At 31.1% G+C, this 20619-nt stretch overlaps 2 non-coding genes across 2 annotated transcripts; both read right to left on the bottom strand.

Moving 5' to 3' along the window:
- Positions 1-6352: 6352 nt before the first annotated feature.
- On the bottom strand, positions 6353-6455 carry MIR169O (microRNA MIR169o). The gene has a single exon (NR_127835.1). It is a non-coding gene; the product is annotated as a microRNA MIR169o (primary transcript).
- A 4937-nt stretch (positions 6456-11392) lies between these two features.
- Positions 11393-11495, bottom strand: MIR169L (microRNA MIR169l). The gene has a single exon (NR_127833.1). It is a non-coding gene; the product is annotated as a microRNA MIR169l (primary transcript).
- Between the last annotated feature and the right edge of the window lie 9124 nt (positions 11496-20619).

The following is a 20619-nucleotide window of genomic DNA, read 5'->3' as shown; positions in this document are numbered from 1 at the left end:
ACGCGTTGAAAAACCATGATAATGATGTTTATATTTTAATAATCAATGAAATTATTGAATATAAGATACTTAAAATTAATTTATTATTAAAATTTTATTTTAATATTTCTTATTTTGTTGGAATGCATTAAAAAGTATAGTCAGCTCCGTTTTCTAATTAGGGAAAACAAACTTTGTTTGTATGTAATGTTAGGATATAATTATTAGCTAATGTTTTTGTTAACCTTAAGGTTAGGGATTCAAGTCACCGTCCATCAGTATTTTGAGAAATTTTGGGAGTTTGACCATCGGAATTGGGATTTATTGGGAAAAAATTGAAGAATCCGAGAAATCCATAAATATTATCCTTAGCTAGTTGAAATTTCCACGAAATATCTCACATATTTCATTGAATATAATATCCTAAAATTTATTTGTTATTGAATTTGGTATGGGAAAATATTTCACCAAATAAAAGATCTTAAAATTTATTTTTTATTGAATTTGGTACCGAAAAATATCATATCAAAAATAATATCTTAAGATATAAGTATTCAATTATGTCCTATTTAGCAAACTAAACTAAACATAGCTTAACCGATTTTATTAAGCCTAGCGTGAAATATAAGGAGTGTTTGGAAATGACTGAAAAAAGAGTTTTTCTTCTCCAAGTTGCTAAGGAACTTGTTGGGAGAAAATTTAACACAATATCACAACAATATTTATCAACAAAAATCAACTATAAGCCTACATCAAAAATTTATAATAGGGAAAACCTTCCCAATGTGACGAGTAAAAACTATAGGACCCGAGTCCACTAAAAAGAGCTTTATTATCAATAAAAGTGAGAGTACACAATCTGCCCCAACTTGAATTAGGGACCATCAATGATAACAATCATTAAGAAAAAAAAAATTATTGGTTTCACAAACATAAACACTAAATGATAAAATAGTGAAAGAAACATATCACAAATTCGATGTGGGTATATTAATTTGTCCAAAAAACTCTTATCAATGATCCAACTGTTTAGATTGAAGCACCATGAGTGTTGAACCTTCTGTTAAAATTTCACCTCAATCATACTAGGGATCAAAGAGATATCATTCTTTGATGAAGATTATATAGAACCGAGATGCTCTCCTCTTCTTTTTCATCCTACTCTGTTAAGATGACTATAACTTATAGATGACTAGTTCGATCATGATCCGACCGACTAAAATCAAGACACATAAGAAACGAAGCTATTGACCAAATTTCAGCACAATCCAACGCTGCAAAACAAATATCAAGAAGGTTGATCAAAACTGCTTGGAAGTGATTCTATTTCTTATCAATTTTGGTTAAGAAACTATAGAATGAAACAAACAACTCTAATCAACAATCTCACTATCCAGAATGAAGATGTACAAGTGATGAACCAATTGACCAAGTTTAAGCTTAAACGGACCATAGATCATAAAGATCTATTTCTTGGATGAAAATGACTCATTCACACTCTTCAATATCTTCTTCTTTCTTTCTTACTTTTCTCTCTTTTTCTCTCAAAACCAACAACTGGTCTCTTCTTATTATGTATTCCAAGAAGTGAATCCTGGACAAAAATGTCCATATCATATAGGTTTTGTTGGGTTTGACATATGTGAGCCATCCTCCACATGAGAGGAAACCCAACCCAACACAACTTTGGTATGTTTTGTGCATACACAATGCTCTAAGGAAAAAAAGAAACATAGGAAAGCAAATGATTTTCATTTCATTTCAGCAAAGGAAAGGGGGAAAATTTTAATGCAATTGATGTTTTTTTTATTTATTTAAATTCTCTTTCTAGTGTAGGCTAAGGTACTCTAGAACAATGCATATCTAAGTCCAAACTCCAAAGAGCTTCATATGAGAACAAAAAGGCTGAATAGATTGATCCCTTCAAATCTCTCAAAGGACATTGGATGAAGCAATATCGAACATGCACACTATGTTTGCCTTTTAGAAAATTTGAGAAAAAAAATGTAACATTAATATTATGTTTTCTTTTTAAATAATACAAAGAAAAGAAAATAAAGAAAACAAAAGGAAAAAAAATGAAAAATTGATTTAAACATACTAATTTCTTCAAATTTATTTTATATGTTTTTCTTCTTTCATATAAAGATTAAACAATTTTAAAATAAATAATTTTTAAAATTAATTTTAATTATATTTATTTTTTATTATTAAGCAAACACTAGAAATCATATTCCCTATTTTTTTTTTTAATACTTTGTTCAATTTTATCGGCCCTGCAAAAAGTGGAAGAGTTAGCTACTTAGGGCTTGTTTGGGAACTGTTTTTAAGATCAATTTTCTATTCTCTAAAATAAAAAAATACAAAAAATATGTTTAACAACTAAAAATTGTTTTCTCTTTTCAATTCTTAAAAATAGAAAACATGGTGTTTTTATATAATATTTTTTAGTTGTTTTATATTATTTTCACTTGTTTTTTGAGGATTGTTTTAAGAAATATATATATGTATGTATGTATGTAAAATAATTAAAAGTAAAACACTATATATAAAAATTATTTTTAAAACATATTTAAAAATATTAAAAATAGGTTAAAAACATTTTAGGTTTCTAAACAAACATTTGTTATATAAAAATCAGAGGACAGTTTTAAAAAACTATTATCAAAAACTATTTTTTTAAAAACAATTATCAAATAGACCCTTATTTTCTCACAAAATTTGTATGACAAGCTTCTCTAACCCATGTTTTTTTTTTAAAAAAAAAAAAATTAAAACTTCTATTGGCAGAGAAGATTGAGGTTGGGACAGTGAATCTTACTTCACCAAATTATATATGTGATATGGAAAGTGCTCCTAATGCCACCTAGAGGGAACCATATCCATTCTACACAAATATGTCATCGGTCCATATTCCTTTTCTTCTTAGAGTTGTGGTCCAATATGCCAAATATGGATCCCAAGAACACCTATTAAGTGGTTGCATGAGATGGTATATAATCTCTGCTGTTTGTCAACCGTGGGAGAGGTAGATTTGATATAGATGACACTTGAGAAAAGGAATCTTCATCAAGGAAATTTGTGAATTCCTTTGGATAATTAAAAGTGGCCTTTTGACTCCTTTGTCTTCTACATAAATTGTGAGCAAGTAACCATGTTGGCAACTTGTGTTTGCATTTCAAAGTAAGAAGGTGGCATTTGAAAAGTAGAAAAGTGGTCCTTGGAGAGAACCAATTCCATATAGTCATTACTGGGTTGGCTGGGAAGTAAAATTAAACTTGAATTTGGAAAGTTTTTAAAAATTAAAATTTGGTTGGTTTTTAAAGTCAATTGAATGTTTTTAGTTTGAGTAGATGATTTGATTTTAATATTTGAGAGTAATGAAAGAAAATAATTTTTTTTAATATATTAATTGTTGTGTGTTAGGTAGTGTTTTTATTTTTTATTTTTTTATTTAATTCTAAATAGAATTTTAATATTTAATAGTTTTAAGAATTAGGTTGTTTGTTTTTTTTTAAATATTTTATTTATATTAAATATTAAAAAGTAAAGAAAAATTAACATGTTACTTTTTTTCATTTAAAAAAGGTCAAATATTTTTGTTTTTTTTATTCAGCAAAAAGTTTACAATAAGTAATTAAAAAATAGAAAAACAAATAACCTAAAGTTTAAAAACAAATTGCTTTCAGCAAAAAGTAAAAAAAAAAAAAAAAAACGTCCTTTAACACTAATGTATACAAGAAAGTAGACATGGGATTGTTAAATTCATGTATGTACTCTTGGTAGGGAAAGAAAAAAGGGTTATTTGATTAAAAAGGCCATTGAAAACCCAAATTTGAAAATTTAACCCTTTATATTTTTTTGGTTGTGTTTTAATAAAAAATACCCTAATTTTTTTTATTTATAAAAATAATAATTTCTTTTAAAATTACATTTAAATACTTGAAATAGTTGAGGGTATTTGCATAAAAAATAAGTTACTCTTCGAGAGGTTAAATTTACAAATATGAGGATTATTTAATATCTTTTAACTAATTAATTCAAGAAAAAAATAACATACAAATGATAGACTTATATATATTATTATGAATAACGTTGGATATATACAAGATAACTCTTCACGAAATTTTATAACGTGTTACTATTAATATAAAAAACTTTAGCTCAAATTCACATTAGATATTCATAAATAAATTTTTATGCATGCTATACATAACTATTTGTCTTAAACATGATTAATTAACTTCATAAAAATTCAAGAATTTAATTATCGGGATAGGAATTAATGTGAATCACATTTTTCGAAACCTTTTTCTCTTTTATCATGAAAGAACTTACTCAGAAAGGTGTGATTGCATTCCTTACCCGTTCTATCCACACTTAGACACATGCTTATTATTTTGAAGGAGAAGAAACTTAAATTTGACCAATGTCTTTAAGTGAATCAACAACTTAATTATACATGAAGGGTTTCAAATGGTAAACAACTCCTAATGTTGATATAAATAGTCTAAAACATATCATTCAAAAAACAAATGACGTTTCATGTTATCATGCCAAGGATATTTAAGTAAATTAACCTGGAAATTAAAATCGAGAATTAAATCTCAACCTTTTATTCAATCTGAAATTGACCTCATAGAACCTTGAATGTCTACATTTGATCCTAACACACGTAATTCCATGCACAAAATTAACACCTTCATGCAACCCAAAAGCTCCCAAGTATGTAATAAATTAAAATCAAAATTTTCTAATCTAAAATTTATCTAGTGCAATTATCAATTCCACTCAAGAAAAATTGAGATTTCAATTTATAAAGATCATCCATAAGCAATTCATTGAGTGATCTAAGAAATCGAAGTTTCATAAAAGGAAAAATTCTATGGCAAATGCAATTACTACAGTAGATGTGCTCAATGGAACATCTCATTGTGCAAACAACTGATCAACAGGTCCCATGGCCTTTGGGCCATGAGAGGCAATGTGGTGAGTGGGTCGTGTATGGCAAATAAAGGCTTATTTTTGCAACAAAAGAAAACCGGAACCGAACCGAGCATGAATCAGACCGGATCAAGGTCCGATTGACGGTCTGACCGGTTCAATCGACCGATGAGTTTTACTAATGCTGGTTATAAGTCCATACAATCTAGACATCTAGACAACTTCCTAATTTTAATAAGAAGAATCCCTAAAGTCCATCACAACTACTTGAAAGTGCTATTTGACAAGATTTTTGAAAACAATTAATCTAAAAAATAAATTTTTAAAAATAGCTCTCAATTGTTTTCAATAATAAAATTTTGCTTGAAAAATCATAAAAAATTAGTTTTATTATTTTATTCTCGATAAAGGCAATGTGTACTCATGCATAGTAACAAAATTTCTAATGTATTCTTCATATTTTTAATCGTTTCTTAAACTATATAGAAAACCACCCGAAAACACCTCAAATTTGTTATAAAAATTACCTTATTTTTAGGTTTAATTATTAAAGAACTGTTTTAAACATATTTTTTAAGATAGAAAATTATTTTTTTGAACGGTTTCTAAATAGGCATAAGTTGTTTTAAAAGTTCAAAATTTTGAAACTTAGATCTCATCCAATTAAACTTAGATTCCATGTGGAAGACCAATTGACGCTTCGATTTTGATATTTTGACTTGTAGGAAAAAGGATCCACACTTTGGCAACTTTTCTTAGTCCATCTCAAACATAAACCTTGTTAGGCCTTCATCAATGGATGTAGATAAGAAAATACACCAAACAAGCTTATATTTAAGGAGCAAAATAACAGCAAAGGAGTCCTATGTTTTTCACTCCTCCGTTCCTCTTCAGTCTCCATCCCCTGGTTCTTTGGTTCAAACAACAACCAACACTTGTGATGGTTGACTCTGTGTGCTCTTTGCCAAGTAAAGGAGCGCCGAGGTTCTTATGAACTTTTCCACTTCTCGTCTAGTGTTCTGTATGACTTCCAGGTCAAAGAGTATGCCTACTGCTTTTCCCACTGATGGAAATTTAGAAATGCCTTTTAAGCACATTCTTTGATAGAGATTAACATTATTAGTCACTCTGCTGCTGTCTGCCATCCTTTCTGCAAAACAGTAAACGGGTTAACCTGCAGTCTACAAAGATAAACATTGAAACTCTGTACATATCAAACAAAATATTTACAAACGAAATGCAAAATAAGAAGGAAGAGGAAAAACTATCTTCATGCTCTATGTAATGAGAAGTGATTTGAAGAAGTGAAGTAGCCAAAGGGGAGAACAATGATACAATTTTTGGTTATGGTTTTCCCTGTATTTTGTCTCATTGTTGGAATTAGATTTCTGGTAGAATGGATAGGTCTACAGAGGTTCGCATGAGAGGAAGAGGGGCCGCATGAGCCAAGAATAACTCGCTGTCCATGCCCAGTTAAAGCTTCAATGCTTGCTGCTGATGGCGGCAAGTCATCCTTGGCTCAAATCCACCCTCTCCACCTCTTCATGCAAAACTCTTAGACACAAAATTTTCTTTTAATCTATGGATTTTCCCTCCCACAAAATCCTGTACAAGAGCTGCAGGCTACTAATTCTATCTTCTATTGTATGTCTGGTTTCTCTTGTCCATGTTCATCTGCAGCATCGTTAATGGCATTTATATAGGCATACAAGTATTAGGGATGGGAGAGCTAGTATCCTCACTGTTCTCAATCTGGGTTGATCAACCACATATCCGATAAGGGCAGGTGCTCTAGTGCCTTCTAAATAGAATCATCCTTATTCGCACACACCCAAACACAAGATTGATTATATGCACCTTTTGATGCCACGTAGAGGCACAAGATTGATTGGTTGGCTGAAATGCTAGACTCGGAATGTGGGAATAGAATCTTATGTACTGTCTCTAGAGAGCGCTGGAAGCTTGGAATCCTAAATACAATTTCATAGATGAGATAAAAGAATTCCCAAGAGAAACGAACGTTGGGAAACGGCACTTTGTTGTTGAAGCATTGTGGGGACAACATTATCTTTGTGATTTGCAGGCATCCTGGCCTTTGAGAAAACGAATAATATTCGTCAAAGGATAAATGAAATTCATAAATAGCTTGTTGGATGAAGTGGGCGTTGACCCTTTTTGTCATATACAAATGGACCACACATAAACCATATGCCAGCATGTAACCATGTTGACAAATGGGTTGAAACTTTTCGAAGTCAGAAGATGTGCTGGAAAGTAGACAAGTCACCTCATTGGGCATATCATAAGGTTAGTTCATCTTTTAATTAATAGAAGTCGTTTTTATTAGGGTGATAAAGTTTGATATGATTCATTAATATCATTGGTAATAAAGTGACAAAATTTGATACGATTTGTTAACATAACTTAAACCTCAACACGCTTTTTGTGGGTTTGAATTGAATTTGAGTTAAATTTATGTCAATTTGTATAACCTATTTAGTAAATAGGTAATTTTTGAATTAATTTATATAATACGAATTTGAATTAAATTGACTAATTTAATAATTATGATGATTAACTTAATTATAAATTTAAATTATTTAATTTATATTTAATTTATTTTTAATTAAATATATCAATTAAGTTATAGACATGTTTGGTTGAGACATTAATCATATAGAGTTATATAAAATCTAATTTAATTTGATTATTATATTAGAAGATATAATTATTAAATGGATTAAAGATGTTACGTGACATGTTACTTGTTTAATAATTGGATAGTATTTGGGTTATGTTTTTAACATGTGGGGTTTGAGTTGACTTATATAATAGAATACCTAGTCTTTGATATAACACAAACACAACCCATCAACACAAATTACCACCCCTACTCGACACTTAATGTTTGCTTATTAAAACACATCATTTTCTTATCTCTTTTTATTAAAATTTAATAAAATCTTCATCAACAGTTGCTAAAATAAAAAAATAAAAAATAAAAAATAAAAAATAAAATTTTAAAATAATAATATAAAAATAGTCCTATAAAATAACAAGACCTTAAACATTGACAGAAAAATCAACAAAAATATTATTATTACTATTAAAAACAAATTAATAATAGAAGAGAAAGAATTAAGCTTTCAAAATCATTCAGAAAATTAAAATTAAGATAATGAATTCATAAATTGGGTAAGATAGTCAATTACAAGAAGAAGGAAGAAATCAAGTACGGAATGTTCCATTCGATACTTGTTTGAACCCTTTGTTCGTCAGACATAAGAGAGATATTTGATTACCATGGTAGGTTACACTTAAAAAGCTCTATTCCACCCATCTCAAATAGTTTTATTAATTCAAATTCTCTTCTTTTGTCAGTCGAGGGCCCTTGCCTTCCACTCTAAAAGCAATTGTAGCAACTCTGACACATTGACATCCCGACACCCATTGATTTTGTACCTAGTAGCATCTTGAGTTAAGAATTTTGTCACTCTATCTTTTTCCATATATATTAATGAATAATATTAATACTTAATGTATTAAAACGATTATAAATTTTTTTTAAAAAAACTATAATGTATATGTATATTAAAATAATAAGATTCTAATATAATAATTAGATAGAGAATTTCTATCTTATATGGAAAAAGTATATGATATATGATATGTAGTCCTATCACATATGTAAAAATATTATAATATTGAATTCCAAATGTTATTTGAATTCAAAACGTAAAAAGAAAAAAGAAAAAGAAATAGAACTTACCATCTAATTAAGAGATTGATTTTTTTAATCTATAATTGATAAATAAATCAAAATCATATTTTTCTCTATTATATGAATCGTTAATATTCAATATGTTTTTTTTTGAATCTATATTCTTTTATATATTCATATTAATTATGAATGGCTAAGAAGGAATAGTTGATAGCTAAGATACAACGGTTTACTGAATTTCAATATATGCACATACAATTTTTGTTGAGCTTGTTTAGCTCAAAGATTAGAGAGGTTAATTTATCTAGAAGATTTGCAATATAACTAGGGACATATTTCAAATACCACACATGTGTTACTAGGCATGCTAGTTTGATGTAGTCAATTTGATATCTTCATATTCAAGAATCAACAAATTCGATTATGCATTGTTCACAAATTTTTGGAGCGTTTTTTACATCTTCAAATACTCCATAATTTCCAATAGCACGAATTTCACTTTTTATCCATCTTTTTTGGGCTTACTAGTTTTTAATGAAAAGTGTAGGGTTTTGTAATCTCTCCAATTATTGGGTTTTATAATTATTACTAGTCTTCTATAATAATTATAATGAAGCAATAAATAGAAGCATTTATCAATGACCAGCTACTATATCATTACATAATAGTCCCCATGAATTGGTATCAATAATTCAATTGGGAATTGTTATCAGCCATTTGGATCACATTGCTATTCCTTGATTTGCAAATCCACTTTTATTCTATGATTTATTGATATGTTTGTATCCTTAAGGATAAATATCAAATTCTAATTCAATGGAATTACCATGATCATGAATTAGTCTTATCATTAACATTATAAGTGTTACTCAAGAGGGGTATTATTGTCTCAATTATAGACATATCATGATGTTTTTATTGAAGATTATTTTCTTACATGTCAATTTTATATGATCACTTTAGGTCTCACTATAAACTTAAAAAAATTAGTAATTCTAAGATTATTTCAATAACTTCTCGATATTAAGAACATATTAAACATTGTAGCTTAGAGAAATTATACATATTTACTTTATAACATTAATGTTATATATCTCAATAGGTCCTATTTAATATATAATGCATATAGACTAGTACATCTATCTTAGAAGAATTTGTTTCTAATCACTAAGATAAGTCAATTCCTTTATAAGGAAGATGATGTATTACAACTTCTATTGAATTGTCTGAATTCATAAATCATCATAAACAACTTATCAAGTCACAAAGATTTAATGGTTTCTGTCTTCTATATATTTTCATGTACACAATGTACAAAACAAGTTAACTTATTAGGAAAACACTCATAACAACAATGCTTAAAATAAGTAAACAATATCCAAACAATAGTGTGTAAAGAAAAATCATACTTTATTAATGACAACAAATGTTTTAGAATAACTTTGAGTTCTAGGGCTAATCTATCGAAAAGAGATGTTCCATGACACCTTTGGTTCATTTCTGGTTTTTATTTTTTTTCATTGTGACATGTATGATAGCTTGTAGTTCTTTGAAGGTTTTTAATTTTCACATTGTTTTGTTTTTCTATTTACATCCTTCCTAGCTTTGCCTCAAAATGTGCAAGAGCTAGCTACTAATTATATAATTGTTTCCTTTGGCAAATTGTTAATAAAGTTTAAGGCATGGAGTTGTTATCTTTGTTGATGTACTAGATTAGTTTTGCAATTTTGTTTGGTTAGTACATTGAATCCAAAACATATTATGTTCTAAGGGTCATACTAGTTGTAGTCAACTTCAAGATACCCTGAGAGTCGAATTCATTTGAGGTTAATATGTGTTGAAATTATTAGGGTATGGTTAATTGCTATGGTAAGTAAATGAAACGTAAATTCATAGATTTTTTTTTTTAAAAATGAAGGAAATTTTGAAAAATATGGGTAGACATTCAAATGTCTTTTGGATCAATGCTCAAATACCCTCTAGATAAATGCTTAATGTCCATATTCAAATGCCCCCCAAGGATGTTTGAATGCTGACTCTGCCAAATTATGTTTTGAACACAATTTTTAGGTTTTGAAATACTTTTTTGTAAATTAACTTAGTAAAAACCTTCTTTGAATATCTAAATTGGTTTTTGATATATAAACTAAGGTTTTGTACTATTATCTTATATATATGCGTAAGGAATCTTGGATCTTTCCATTACCTATGTCAGGCTCAGGATAAGTGCCTGAAATCTAGCTAGGGCATCTAGATCCTATGCAATGGAAGTGAAAATAAAAATAAAAATACAATTTTTAACATTAAAAGGATCTCGATAAGTGCTATAAAATTCCAAATCAAATTCATTTCAAGAAGATTAAATTCAAAGTGGTTGAAGGTCTCCTAAACCTATGATATTCTGAGCACATTCTTTGATAAAGATTATTACATTATTAGTCACTCTGCTGCGGTTTCAAATCTATGGAAATTATTGCTGCAAAACGGTAAACGGGTCAACTTAGACTACCGGCATTCTACACAGATAAACATCGAGTCTATGTACTTATCAGACAAAATATTTATAAACGAAATGCAAAATAAGAAGGAAAAAGGAAAAAACCATATATTCCATGCTCTATGTTATCAAAAGTAACCAAAGGGAGAACAATAATACAATTTGGTGATGATTTTCCCAATATGTTGTCTCATCGTTGGAATTAGATTTCTGGTAGAATGGATAGGTCTACAGAGGTTCGCATGAGAGGAAGAGGGGCCAAATGAGCCAAGAATAACTAGCCGTGCATGCCCAGTTAAAGCTTCAATGCTTGATGCAAAGGACGGCAAGTCATCCTTGGCTCAATTCCACCCTCTCTACCTCTTCATGCAAAACCCTTAGACACAAAATTTTCTTTTAATCTATGGATTTTCCCTCCCATAAAAACAAGTACAAGAGCTGCAGGCTTCTATTTTTTGTCTAGTTTCTCTTGTCCATGTTTCTCTGCAGCATTGTTGGCATTTATATAGGCACACAAATATGAAGGACGGGAGTGCTAATATCCTCGTTATTCTCAATCTGGGTTGACCTACCACCTATCCGATAAGGGTAGGTTCTCTAATGCCTTCTCAATCTGAGAATCATCCTTATTCTCATACACCCAAAGTCTTTTTCTGATGTTTGTGTGAACTTTGGCTCAAACACAAAATTATATGCACCCTTTGGTGTCACGTAAAGGCACAAGATCAACTGGTTTGCTGAAATGGTAGACTCGGAATATGGGAATAGAATCTTGTGCGTTCCTAAGAGAGTGTTGAAGCTTGGAATCCTTTCTGTATGTCAATGTGGATTACTTCTCTAAGATTTAGAAATCAATTTAAGCCCTATTTTTAGGCATAAATTAATGATGGGAAGAAGTGAGCCTTGGGTTATTTCCGCATCTGTCTTTAGCATTCCATCTGTGCACATTCTCTATGCCAACTAGGTCCATTTATTTAATATTTTTTTTTAAAAATTGACTCTAATTTTCACTGGAAACCCTAGATACAGTTTCATAGATAAGACAGAAGAATTCCAAAGAGAAACGAAAGTGGGAAAGGGCTCTTCATTGATGAAGCATCGTGGGGACAACATTATCTTTGTGATTTGCAGGAGTCCTGGCCCTTTGAGAAAACGAATATTATTCATCAAAGGAATAAATGTGATTCATAAATAGCTTGTTGGATGAAGAGGTCTTTGACCCTTTTTGTCATATACGAATGGACCACACATAAATTATATGCCAGCATGTAACCATGTTGACAAATGGGTTTAAACTTTTCAAAGTCAGAAGATGTGCTGGAAAGTAGATGTCACCTCATTGGGTATATCTAGGATTACTTCACCTTGTTTTAATTAATAGAAGTTGGGTGAAAAATCCTCGCCAATCCTTTGCAAAGTGTCACGGTTTAAAATCATGGTATCGGTCATTGATTCGGAGGGTTTTGAGGCACATTGGTATCGGTGTCTTGGTTCGGTATTGGGCGATACGCAAAATAACTTACGTAATAAGTTCAAAAAATTATAAAAATTATAAAAAGTATTTTTAATATAATTAAATAAATTAAGAAAGTAATAAACTTAATAATAAACTATTGACATAATAATAAATTAGATAATTTTTTAAATTATTAACAATAAATTAACATATAAAATAATACACCTTATATAATACCATTACCATGTAAAATAATATATTACCTAAATTAAAGTCATTCATACCATATTTAATATATAAAATACTAATTTTTAAATTTCCAATTCCAAATGTATATAAAGTAAAATGATGCAAATACATGAACATTTGAAATAATAAATCATTTTTATATAAAACAATACATTAAACCATTTTCTTTAATTCTCAATCCCAAACATCATTTATTCACACCACGGGATACCTGGTTTGTAGAAGCAAAAGCCTCTTTGCAGTAGATAGCCAAACAACAGCCAAAGAACACTACAGGGATTGAGCAAGGAGAGACAACACCAACATGCAAAGATCATCATCGATGAAAGAATGTGATGTTTCTCACCAATCGGTCACCACAACTACATTACCAACTCGAAGCTTTCTTTCTTCTTCTTCTTATACTTCACGGTTATGGGCCTTGAATTTTTTTTTTTAAGAGAATCTCTCATATTTATTAGAGATTTCTCAGTTTTGGTTGCCTTTTGTTGTGATTTGAAAGAGACTTTTTTTTTTTTTTTTGGTTTAATCCGAGAATATTTAGATCTTAAACAATTGAACTCGTAATTTCGACCAAGCCCACTCAGAATCTCAACTGAGGCGACCATGTTTAACCGATTCTTAGTTGGGTTTGTGTTGAAGATGGTATCGGGTATCGGACTCAGTGCGGAAAGGTTTGAGGCAAATATGACTCGGCCTAGTAGTACCAGACTCGACCAATATTTTGAACCATGCAAAGCATTACTAATTGAAATACTTCATTTTCTTACCTCTTTCTATTAAAATTGAATACAAACTTTTGTCAATAATAAAAAATAAAAAAAAACTTAAAAATATAGTTAAAACTAAAAAAAACAGAATTTAAAACTAATATTGTACATATCCTATAATTCTACAAAATAAGAAGATCTTAAGCATTTCAAGAAAACCAACAAAAAAAAATTAAAAGTTGAGCTAAAAAAAAATAATAAGAGAAAGAATTAAGCCTTCAAAATTATTGAATGAGTTAAAATTAAGATAATAAATTCATAAAAAAATAAAAATAAAGTCTTAAAATTTTTTTGGAGAAGTAAAATTAAGAAAATGCGATATGTATGAGAAAGGAAGAAAGATAATTATAAAGAAACGATATATTTAAAATCAACACTACATTTTTTTACATATTTCTTGTTTTTTGTTTTTTATTTTTAATTTTTTAATTTTTTATAAGTAAATCAAGGACTTTCGCTGTGAAAGTTGTTGACTCCATTCTCCTCTTTTCTTTGCTCTATAATCCCTTGCTTGTGCAAGGTACACATGTAATTTAATTGAAACCCTCTTGCTAGTGATGCTCACATGCACTTTTTATTCGTGGATTTTTGGCAAAAATACTACTATTTTTAAAAAATATTTATTAAAATATGAAAATTTAAAAACCATGTTCAGATCTATTGTACTTTTAAGATATCAATTTAAAGGTGAAAAGACAATTTCAAGATACAATTTTTTTAAAAGAAAACTTTAAAATTAAATTAAGATCGACTTTTCAAAAGATAATTTTAAATTGAATTCCTTTCCATTAACATAGATTTTGCAAATATTTTTTAAATCATCATATTTTAAAAAATATTGTCTAAAATTACTATATTTTCTTTTAAATACCCTCTATGTACTTCATTTATCTTTCCGATCGCATGTTTGTTTGCATGAACTTAATTTATTTTCAAGTAAAAGTTGTTGATTGTGAAGTTTGAATTAGTTTTGTTATACTTTGTTTGGAATGTTAGGGGTCGAGTTCTTTGTTAAGCTCATGATGATCAAGTTGCTTGATCAACTTATAGGAGTTGAAGCGGGTAATATCCCTTGATTTTTTTTTTAATGTAATGAATAACGAGTTTGCCTTTACTATATATTTAACCCTTCTATATTTTAGGATTTTATTTTTAAAAAGTGTAATCACAATTGAGAGATTTTTGTTTTGTTTGTTTGTTTGTTTTTTTAGAGTTTTATCATTGTACTATTTTTTTCTTTGATAAATGGATTGTTGAGTATTGATACATTTCATGGACGTAGAGATCGATTATTAAACCACGTTAAAATATCATGTTTTTTAAAAATTTTACTCTGTATGTTTGCATGGTTCTAGTTAATAGAAGTTTCCAATACAACATTTGTGACAAAAGTACAACATTTAGAGTAAAACTAAAACATGAGCGAAACTCACTATCATTTTTAAGAGACTTGTGAGTGATTAGCTAGGTTGGCAATTCTGAACAAAATTTCTAAGTGTACCCTAACTCGGTTTTCCAATTCCCTTTCAGACTACTTAACCTTTGAAGATTAAGACTTTGCTATGAGGCTAAGGTATATAGTTGAGTGTGTGTTGAATGAATTGAATCAACATTGTTTTGCAACATGTTGGTTGCCTTAAATTATTTTAAAAAATGTTAGGGAAGTTGAGAGAAATATTTTTTGATAAAAGTAGTAAGTTCCCCTATTTTTGGATCGATCCATGTGCAAGGGTAGATTGATCCAACTAACTTGTTTTTAAGATCAAATTTCAGCCATATATTAAGGGTTTTTTTTTCCCTTTGAAATAAAAATTTCTCCCATTTCTAGGAGGAGAAACCGCAACAACTGTGAGAGAGAGCTCCTCATTCCTTACCATTTTAAGGTTGTGTGCATACTAAGAAAATCCCATCCAAGTTTTCCAAGAAAATTTTAAATAGATTTTCTGAAAAGAAAAATGAGTTGATTCCTTAAACATTCATTTCTCATTCTTTTGGGTTTGTGTAAAAACCCATTTTCTTCTTATGTTGATTCAAGAAGAGGTCGAGATTGAGCTTGGTGTGGACTCCAAGTGTGCTCCACAAGAAGAAGGTGAGGGCTGAAAGTGAAAAATACTAGTCAAGTGGTTCGGGAAGGATTGGTTGGCTTGGGCTAAGTAAAACCTTGTATTTAGTTTTTATTCTTTATATTGGATGTTTTCAATCGGTTGTAGGCCTGTGGTTTTTTATCTCTTCGAAGGTTTTCCAAGTTAAAATCTGATGTCAATTGTCTCTTTTTTTCACTCGACTCTTTGATTTATTTTCAGTTTTTGATATCGTTGGTTACTTGGAAATATATGTTGAATGGAAGATATATGAGTCAAAATAAGTGTGATTATCCATGGAATATCTTCAAGAATTTTTCTCTTCATTTTGGTTAATGATATCTTGTAGTAAATTGAAATGAGTTAAAAAGCTAATTATTCTTTTGAATTAATTTTGAGTGTTGAAGCATTTGCAAATGAATTGCATTTATAAATTGTTGGGAGAGTGTTGGTGCATACATACTTGCTTATGGATTTTATGCTGTGTTGAAAAGTTGTTGGAAGAGAAGTTTATTGACATTGAGAAATTCTAAGGTTAGGTAATATTTATTGGGAAATTATTTTTTTATAGTTTAACAACATCTATTCACCCCACTCTAGGTGTAGTCCATTATTGAAATTCACCTTTCAAGACTAATGGAAGAGAAAGAGAAACCTGTGAAAGAAAAAAACATTTCTATCATGACAATAGTCGTTTTTTTTTCACTCTCTCATATGACATAAAACCTTATATATTTTATATGGAATTATATATATGTATGTATGTATGTATATGTATAAATATATGTATATATACATATATCTATACATATATATACATAGTGTCTACTGCATTTTGTATTATCGCCAAGTGGAAGGAGAAAAAAAAGAAAAAAATTAGTAGTACTAAAAATATTACCTTTTTTAGAAAACCCCAACTAACTTAATCATCGGAGGAGGTGATCTCCAAGTAAAACCAGGCAAGCCTTGTGTGGCAGGTATAAGGAAACGTGTGGCGATAAGAGAACTATTGCTTAAGAAATTCTCAGCTCCAATATGCACGACAGACGGATGGAGTACTAGTATAAAAATGCAATCAAAGACATGGACTGCAATTCCCACATCTCATAGCATAACGTGAAGTAAATCCAAAACCTTAGAAATGATGAGCTTTCTATGCAAATGATGCATTTATTTTACGTATAAACAAACCCATCTATAAGGAGAAATGAGCAGAAATCCACCAAAAATTCAACACACCTATATATATATATATATATATATATATATATATATATATAACAAAATCAATAAGTGGTGAACAACATAGGGCATTCTTTGGCAAGACAACGACTAGAACATAATAGAGTGCTAAAAGAAGTTGCATTCATATACCTTTCAGCTACCGATAGGTGTGGAGATCGCGGGAGCACTTTTTGGTCACTTCAAGCGGTTATTACCTCAAGTGTTAACTGTCTCCACTATTCCTCGTGAATTGTTCTCCCACGTTCTATTTCCCACTTTACCTGTTGGTTATTTGAGTTAACTGTGTCATTAGGCTAGTTAAGCTTTTAATCTTGGCCCAAACTGGCTTGACTCAACAGATAGTTTTTTAGCTAGACTCGGTATCCCCATTTACGGGGGTGCCCACAATTGCCCACAATTTTTTATTGACCTTTGGCTAAGGTTAAACGGAAAATTATTTTTTATTTTAAACGGTAACATATTTTCCTTGATTTTATGGACTTTCCAATTTTTGTATTGGATGCACATACCGATGTACCCCCCGGCCGCCTTTGGGGGTTTCTCTTGCCCCCTAGTGGCGACACACATACCATGGTTTTTCAAATTCCAAAACTTAAGATATCTTTCATTTTGGAGTCTCAACAACACCATTACCACACCGCGACATTCTTGTTTTTTCCTCTTCCATTTGCATCAAGCTGTCAATCCTGGGTTTATTGATGTTCAGGTGAGGAAAACCCATATCTTTCATCATATTTATATACTAGTTCAAGTTTTGATTCTATTTGCTTCATTCATATTCCTGTTTTCCTAGATAAAGAGTTCTCTTATTCGTTTGGTCCCTTGAACTCTGCACGAAAGTGCACTTAGAAACCTCTTTCTAGGGTTTCCTTCTTTCTTCCTTTTCCTGCTAGCAGTGCGAACCCTTATAGAATGTCAAAACAATATGAAGGTTCTGTAAAAAGAAAAAAACCCTAGAAGGGTTCGTCCTCAAACAACACAACCGCGTTTCAGTTCCTATTATGGAGGATTCAGTTCCTATTATGGAGGATTTTGCCACTAATGAATTTAGAAGAGATTTTAATATTCTAGACAATGTTGATATCCAACTATTGCACAACACCACACCCTTTCCAACTGATACACATAGGAAATTCTTCATATTCTTCACTAGGGAACAGTGTCATGTCGGGTTGCGCTTACCTTTGCCTTCATTAGTGAGGGAGTTTTTGCACTATATCCAAATTCTGCCTTTATTTGTCCATTCGAACTCAATCTGCATTGCTCTGTTTTAAATCAGTTATTCAATCTCGAGTTGTCCTTGCTTGAGATTCTTTTCATTTACACTATTAAGCTGAACAAATGGGGGAAATTCCTTATTTCTATTTGCAGAAGGTAGTTGCAACTAATCACGAACCTGCTGAATTTTGGGAAAGACTGGGCCATCAAACACGTGATTGTTTATGGAGAATAAGAATTTTCAATTCTAGATCCTCATGATCCTTACCCCCTAAATCATACCCTTAAACTACCTAGTAAGTGCCCTAATACCATTTTATTATTATTATTATTATTATTTATTTTTAATTTTTTTTAATATCTGTCTAATCTGGCTTCCAGATAGCTAAAAACTATCGTGGATGCCTAGTAGAGTGGGTGGAAAAACCTTCCCAGGAATGGTTTACGAAGTTGTTAACATTGATTTCAAGCAAAGAAGCTTTTCTCTTTTACTTACCAAGACCAATCTTCAAACTGTACTCTCAAACTCGGACCCTTTCACCCTTTAATTTTTTCCAAGGATTGCTTCTAGCGACCTAATCCTCTTGGTGCATTTTGTTCTAAAAGACTTTAAAGTACACAAATCTTCTAGCTCTTTTGACACTAGCATGGAAGATATTGGGAAGGGCGAACAACCTCTCCCACCAACAACTGCTCGGCAAACTACTCGGCCTGGTCTCTTTGTCATAATTCCACTTTCTTTGCTTGAGCACACTCCTACTCAGGGCTCGCCTTCTACTGCCCCAACAAACTTGCCACTATTGGTACTAGACAGTGATTCTATTGAGTAGAACAAGCCGACTCCTTTGATTGCAGACGGCATGGACAACATAGAAGGTGAGGCCGTTGACATCTTTAGCCAAGTTAGAGAGAGAGAGAAAAGACTAGAGATCAACCCATTTAAGACCACCCAACCAAATTTTGGCACGTTTCAAAAGGCACCAACTACACAAAGTGCTTTACCGGATACTACTTCACAAACGACTCCTCATGGCAAGATTATTGTTCCCAGCCTGCGCCTAAGGAAGAATCTACACTCTCACAAGACTGGTCCCATTTCAACCGAGGAGGTAGGAGAAATCCTAAACTTGTACTCTTCTTTTATCATTGTTGATCCTCCTTTATCAAATATGGGTGTTCTTTTCCCTACTACTAAGCAGATCACCATAGAGGTTCTTGACCAGCCATACTTGAACTTTATTGAAAATGTTCCCATTAGGGCTCCTGTTTAGGTTGTTTAGACGGTAGCTGCTATCTAAGGATCGAATGAAGATCGGATTATCGAAATGGCACTATGGTAAATCGAGCACACTTTTGATACTCTTCCTTAAAATTCTTCAATACATTTAACACTATCATATTTATTTACCAAGGGGTTGCTAGTGTTAGAGACTTGAAACGCTGGCTTCAATCTGCCAATAAGAAGTTGGAGGCTACCAATAGACTTAGGCAGTATGCTGCTGAATCCATGGCCAAGCAGAGGAACCTTGAGATGGAGTTGGTTTCAGCTAAGTCACACACGACAGAACTTGGGAACTCTAATAAAGTCTTTCAGGCCTCAATCTAAACTTTTCAAATTGAGTGCAGGGACTTGAAAGAGGATCAAAGAAGGAAGGTAGAGGAGATATAATGGTTCCATCTTCAAATTAACCAGTCACAATCCACACTAAAATCTCAACATGCAAAGTTAATTGCTGAGTACACCAAGCAAGTGGAGAAAATGTATCAGTATGTGTACTAGCGTTACAAGAAAAAACATGCTATCTTGAAGACTTTGATACCAACGAGGACTTTATCACCGAAGATGAATGTTCTATCCCTAAAACCTCACCACTGGGTGTTGGTAGGACTAACAAGAGAGTGAGGTTGACTACTATAGACGAGGATGAAGCTGACCTTGCTAGGGTGTTAGCCTCGTTGGATGCTTCTTTGTGAAAAGATATCACCCTTTGCTTGTATGAGGTTTCTCCTCTATGTCACATCAACGATGCGCCTTTCCTTGTTGAACTGATAGGTGATCTGGATGACCAAGGGAACGTTCTAGAGAGGACTGAAGAATTAGAACCCCTACCATCCGACTTGAATCCCATTACACTCATTGATGACCTAGAAGAATGAACTGAAGTCATAGTTTTTTTTTTTTTTGGTAAAAACTTAACAATTACACTAGTTCTTTGACCTTTGACGAGTTTTACTGCTTTTTTCTTCTTCTTTTTTGTCATTTTTAAAAAATGTTTGTAGGATCTTTCCTCGACAATAGGTTTTTGTGCTTTGCTTCTTTTGTCCCTACTTTGTTCAGGGATTCTTTGAAGCTTTTTGCTTTCATCAATTACTTTTTGCCCCTACTTTGTTTGGGGTTTTTTTTATTTTATAATATTGCATCTATCCTTTAGTGCATTTTGCTAGCATGCTTGCACTCT

This window comes from Vitis vinifera, chromosome 11 (assembly GCF_030704535.1).
Source record: "Vitis vinifera cultivar Pinot Noir 40024 chromosome 11, ASM3070453v1".
Lineage (NCBI taxonomy): Eukaryota > Viridiplantae > Streptophyta > Magnoliopsida > Vitales > Vitaceae > Vitis > Vitis vinifera.
Note: the sequence above shows the minus strand (reverse complement) of the source record. Positions and strands in the feature narration are given on the sequence as shown.